The following is a 6,652-nucleotide window of genomic DNA, read 5'->3' on the forward strand; positions in this document are numbered from 1 at the left end:
ACAATATCTAATACAATATAGATGATATGATGAATTCCAACTAGTTTTTCTCTTAATATTTTAAAAATATCATATTTGGGGAGGCCCTTTTGCTAGTATGTAAGCACCTTACACGAAATGATTTTTTCATTCATTGTTGCATCCCAGCACCTAGCATTTAATAACTTTAAATGCATATTGACTGACTGGTTGGTTGTTACATTATATTCATTTTTTTAATTCTGAATTTGAAAAATACTAAGAAACACAAACATTTCCATATAAAGACATTTAAAAAAATAAAAAACCTGAATGTCTGTATTTGACATTGTGAATAAGTTTGATATAAATGTATATATATACATATATATATAAAACTATATGTGTGATGAATTCAATGTGTTAGTTTCAGAGTTATCCTGTTTATCTTAATTTACTCTGAAATTCCCTCTGCTTTTCAATTTGTACTTTAAAAACTGCTTCTTAGTTTTCTTCTCTTAGCATCCCTATCACATACCTCTGTTTCCCCTTCCAAACCCTATCACTAATTAAAATAAAGTTTATCATATAAATCCAATCAAGGAAAACAAATCCAAACACTGACCATGAACAAAAATGTCTCATTCGGCACTCAATCATCATCTTGGGGAAGAGAAGTATTTTACAAATCTCTTCTCTAGGCCTATTTCCTAATCTGTAAATTGAAGAAGTCAGAACAAGTAAACCTTTCAGGTTACTAATTGTTTTCTCCCTCTATAAGGCAAAATGGCAAATATCGTGCTTCATTATCAGTCTTCTAGAATCATAGTGGTCATTGCATTCATCTAAGGTCTTAGTCTTTCAAAGCTGTTTTTCTTTTCCAGTGTTGAAGTCAATTAGTCAGTCAATAAACAACTAGCATCTGCTAGACATTAAGTTCTGGGGATACAAAGAAAAGTATAAGGTAGTCCCTGGTCTCAAGAAACTCACAGTTCAGCAAGAAACAATTATGTACAAATAAGCTATTTAACAAGATAAATTGGAGATAATCAACAAAGGGAAATCATCAGGGTGAAGGGAGTAATTGGGAAAGTTTTCCTGGAGAAGATGAAATTCTATCTGATCTTGAAAGAAGCCAAGAAGAGAAGATGAGGAGGGAGAAAACAATTAGTAAAAATGTTCAAGTTGGAAGATGGAGTATGTCACTGGATTTCAGAGTCCATGGAAAAAATAGTAGAAAGTACACATCTAGAAAGGTGAAGGGAAAGTTATGAAGGGCTTTGAAAACCAAACAGGATACCTGATCCTGAAGGTGATAAGACTCAGTTATAAAGCATAGAAGTGACATCTTCAACCTGCACTTTATGAAGATCACTTTGAAGATGAGTGGAGAATAGACTGGAATAGAGGGAGCCTTGTAGTAGGCAGATCAACCAGCAAACCTACTGCAATGTCCAGGTGACATATGATGAGACCTGTCCCAGGGTGGCATGGTCAGAGGAGACAGAAGACAATGAAGACAGTTCCTGGTAACAAATTCTATAAAATGAATAAAAGAGAACAAGAAGTCGATGATGATGCCTAGATTGCAAGTCTGGGTGATTAGGAAAATTGTGGTGCCCTCAACAATAATAGGAAAGTTAAGAAGAGGAGAGGGTTTGGGGAAACAAATGAGTTCAATTTTGGTCATGATGAATATAAACTATCTATAAAACATCTGGCTTAAGATATTCAATGGACAACTAGAGATGAAAGACAGCTCATCAAAGAGGTTTGAGCTGGGTACATAGATCTGAGAATTATCAGAATAAATACAATTGAATTCATTGGACCTAATGAGATTACTAAGTGAAAATAAGAAAGTTATGGACAGAGCCACATAGTTTTTTTTTTTTAGATTTTTCAAGGCAGTGGGGTTAAGTGGCTTACCCAAGGCCACACAGCTAGGTAATTATTAAGTGTCTGAGGCCAGATTTGAACCCAGGTACCCCTGATTCCAAGGCCGGTGCTCCATCCACTGCATCACCTAGCCACCCCGACATAGTTCTATAAATTGTTCCTGGTTAGGCTTATTTCACTAAGCTTCAGTGCATATAGTCATTTCTTTGGGGCAATAATATTTCAAACATTTACATATTATATACTTGGTTTAGCCATCCCCCATTTGATTCGATCCATACATTTTTTAGTTCTTTGCCATATTAAAGAATGCTACTACAAAGTTTTTGTACTCTTCCCCCTCTTTTTTTTAAATCTCTCTGGAATATGCTTACTATTGATATTGTGTGATCAAATAATATGCCCAAATTGGTGATTTTTTTTTCAAGTATAGGTTCAAATTTCTTTCCAGGATAACTGAACAACTTCATAGCTACAAAAAAATAGTATATCTTCACAACTATCATTTTCCTTTGCCAGTTATTTTTACAAATCTGACAGGTAAAAAAAATAAGATGTCTTCATCCATATTTTGTTTACTATTAGTGATTTGAAGTATTTTTCTTCCATATGGCTGTTCATAAATTAGATTGCCTTTTGTGAAAACTGTCTACTCATATGCTTTGACCATATATATCCATTGGGGAATCAATCCTGTTTTTATATATTTGAAATTGTACCTTTTATACCTTTGATTTCATATTTTTATCAAAGAAATAAATGAATTACAGAGACTGTTTTTCTGAATTAACTATTTCTCTTCTAATTTTAATTGTGTCAATTTTATTTGTGCAGAGGTTTTCAAATATGAAGTAATCCTGTGGATTTTTCCATCTGCTGGTTTGGTCAAGACCTCTTCCTCTATCCAGAACTACAAGTAGTATTTCCTAATTCAGGCATACATTGGATGCTTATTGAAGTGTATGGAGTGAGATAATTTATTGAAACCTAATTTCTGTCAGACTACTTCCCAGTTTTCTCAGCAATTTTGTTAGTGAATCCTTAAACTATAATTAGGGACTTAATGCTTATCAACCAGTTTATTTTTATGTTCATCTGTTCTACTATCCAACTCTTCTATTTTAAATGAGCAGCAAATTGATTAAATGATTACTGATTTCTAGTATAGTTTGAGACATAATGCTGCCAAGGTCTACCTTTCAACTTTTTTAAAAAATTAAATCCCATGAATTCTTAATTGTTTATTTCTCCAGATGAATTTCCAGATTAAATCCAGGTGAATTTTTCGCTAGAATTTTTTGTTATGGCATTGAATCTTTAATCTGATTTAGTCAATACTGTTATTTTGTAATACTGGCAGGGCCAGCCTTGAGCAATTAATCTCTCTTCAATTGTTTTAGTCTAGCTTTACTTCTGTGAAGGATGTCTTGAGATAGTTATATAATTCTACTGTGTTTTCACAAGTAGATAGACTAGCTAATACATAATACATGCTGTGTTTATTTGACTGGAATTTTTCTTTATATGTTCCCCTATTGAATTTACATGTGTAAAATATAATATACAGATAGAAACATATAAATACGTAACATAGATAATGTTGATACATAAACAGAAAGAATATTCATATAAAATTGTTTGAGCTTACTATATAACCTTCTTTGCTGAAATTATTATTTTAAATAATATGATAGTTGAAAACCTAGGGTTCTCTAAGCATACAATCATATCATCTGGAAAAAGAAATATTCTTGCTTTCTCTTTGCCCATCTCTATTCTTTCAATTTTTTTCTTTTACTGCTTTAACTGGAATTTCAACTACTTAATCAAAATGAGATTATTATGATTAATCTTGACATACCCCTCCTTCATTTTGTAAATTCTTTTGAATGAGATATCTTTCTGAATTTTGATATTGCCATACAGAAAAATAGAAATTATGACAATTTTGGTGGTGTTTTATTTTCATCATCCATTTTACTGAGCCACTGCCTCAATTGGCTTCTTTTCTGATAATCTAGGACTTTTTATTTCCTGTTAACCACCATAATATCATTTGAAAACAGCAATATTTTGCCTTCTCTTTGCCAATGTTACTTGTCCCCTTTAAATAAAGATAATCATATACTTCTTCTTTTTTTAGGTTTTTGCAAGACAAATGGGGTTAAATGGCTTGCCCAAGACCACACAAGTAGGTAATTATTAAATGTCTGAGGCTGGATTTGAACTCAGGTACTCATGACTCCAAGGCTGGTGCTCCATCCACTGCACCACCTAGCCACCCCAATAATCATATAATTCTAAAGGCCAATAAGCAAATAGGCTATAATGAAAAAATTATTTTCTCACCCATTAAAAGATTTCAGAAGATATTTGGTGTTTTATCCACTGAATTTTTTTCAAACTTAGATTCCAAAAGATTCAAAAAAATTTTAAAAAGCTCTAGTGAACTGATTTCATAAATATCAAATAAAGATGTAACTTTACTAATTAAATGTTTCCACTTATTTTTGTTCATTTTTAATAAAAGAAATAATCAAGTTTGATTAAAGAAATTGAAATAAAAAAAGAAATTTTTAAATGATAAGTTTTTAAAAGCAATAATCTGGGAGTATCTTTTTAAAATTGTGTTAATACTGAATGAAACTTTAATACTGTGATACAATATGCTAGTTCAAAATTTTTTAAGTTATAATTTAAAAGAGAACTTTTTTTAATGATCAGATGGAACTCATTGAACTTCTCTAAAACTCATCAATGTCTTGAGCTATCCAATCGGAAAACAATAGTGACTTATCTTGGTACTATGTTTATGTTTATCTATATTTTGTATCCCCCATGTGAATAAATTGCTAAAGAACAACTTATTAGATATATACACTTAGTTATAATACAATAATAACTCCCACAAATTTATTTCAGAAGATTAAAATGAGGATCATCTTTAAAGTCGAAATATCTGTCTAGAATTAAAAATTATATACATATACATATATATGTACATATACACTCATCATTTTCCAAACTCACATACAAAGGCATTCAATTCATTATGCTCAGAACTGCTAAAATACTAAGGGAAACATGATCAGGCACATACATATACATGAAATATACAATCCTTAGTTTGGTCAAATTTCATTTCTGTAAAAAACCAACAAATATCACTGTAAGCTCCCACTTAACCAAGAGTTCCTGGAAACAAATTTATCTTCTAAAAAATATTTCCTTAAACTGACAGTGACCCATAATCACAAGCATTATCCTGTTTTGTCAGTATTCTGAATTAGGAGGTAGATGCTCAGGCTAAAGAACCTCCTGAAGCAATGCCACACATGTGTGTGCATGTGTATATGAGTGTGTGTGTCCATGTCTGTGTATCTGTGTGTGTGTGAGACCTTGAACCTGATGTAGAAATATATAACTGTTCACAAATGAAAAGAATGGCTAAATAAAAAAGTAAAGGGAAGATTTAAAAATGAAACATCTCCAAACAGAAAAGAAATAAAAAGAAAAACCACATCAAATTAACCATAGTTTCTTTTTTTTATTAAAAGGTAAAAATTATTTTGCTCTGTTGTTCCTTCCAGAAAAACCATTTTAATAGCCAAACGAATTACAATAGAACAGGAACTAAAGATTTATAACAAAAAGTATAGAGTAAGCAAAAAAATAAAGATTTTTTTATGAGAATATTGGAATTGGTGCATAGTTTGACAGAGTTCTTAAACATCTATTTTTAAAATAGAAAAGTACAAACACAAGAATATTGTCCATAAGCAATATGAGACACATGGTAGATCTGAGCAAATCAGAACACATTATAAATAAGTCATTCCAAGGGACAAGTGACATAAAGGTTGTCATCAAAGAAATGTATATAACAGTGATAGAATGATAGTGTTCTCTCTCTCTCTCTCTCTCTCTCTCTCTCTCTATATATATATATATATATACGCATATGCATATATATTAATTTTTTAAAATTTATATCTATACCTATATGTGTGTGTGTGTGTGTGGAGAGAGAGGGAGAAAGAAGTGAAGGGAGAAGGGAGCAGATACACTGGCCATGTGGCAAAAAAAAAAGGGAATAACCAGTGGGAAAAAAATGTGACCCATTAGTATTATCATAATATCAAAGGAAATTTATGAAGGTGACTAATATGTTGAATGGATCCTCCTTGGAGATCCTATGGGATAAGTGGCATAGGATAGGAAAGCATGAATAGGGTGTGTTCTACATTGTTAGAAAGAATGCTTACATATCATTTGAATATTTGAGAACTAAACATCACATATCAGAAAAATCCACATAAATAAATATATATTAATACATACATACAGTTCACAAAGTCATAACAAGAAAGAATATAAAACAGGCAAATATTCTGGAGTCTTGATGATAAAAAAAACTAAGATTCAATAATAACAATAATATCAATTAAAATAGTCTCTTTACAGCTCAACTCATTACCCATGTCATTAGAAGGGGCAAGAGCCAAGTAAAGGAACCCCAGGCAGGATGATATATAGAAGGGACTTCAAATATCCAGAGAAGACTATGGAAGATGTTAAATCTGGAATGAACTCTGATATGCTTGCCAACTAACCTCTGGAGATACCACTGTTTTCCTGTCCCAGGGTCAATGTGATGCAGCTGCTCCTCTGAATCTAAGAAATAGGCAGGGACACATAAAACTAGCCCTATTCAAAACAATTGTGATGATCAGTCAGACAAAGATAATGATGGAACAAATGGTGTTCCATTATCTAGGCCCACAAGAAGACAAGA

At 31.8% G+C, this 6,652-nt stretch overlaps 1 protein-coding gene across 3 annotated transcripts in view; it reads right to left on the minus strand.

Moving 5' to 3' along the window:
* The window catches only part of EFNA5 (ephrin A5), a 317,972-nt gene that overhangs the window by 236,601 nt on the left and 74,719 nt on the right, over positions 1 to 6,652 (minus strand). The gene's annotated exons all lie outside the window — the stretch shown is intronic.

The sequence above is a fragment of the Macrotis lagotis genome, chromosome X (genome assembly GCF_037893015.1).
Source record: "Macrotis lagotis isolate mMagLag1 chromosome X, bilby.v1.9.chrom.fasta, whole genome shotgun sequence".
Lineage (NCBI taxonomy): Eukaryota > Metazoa > Chordata > Mammalia > Peramelemorphia > Peramelidae > Macrotis > Macrotis lagotis.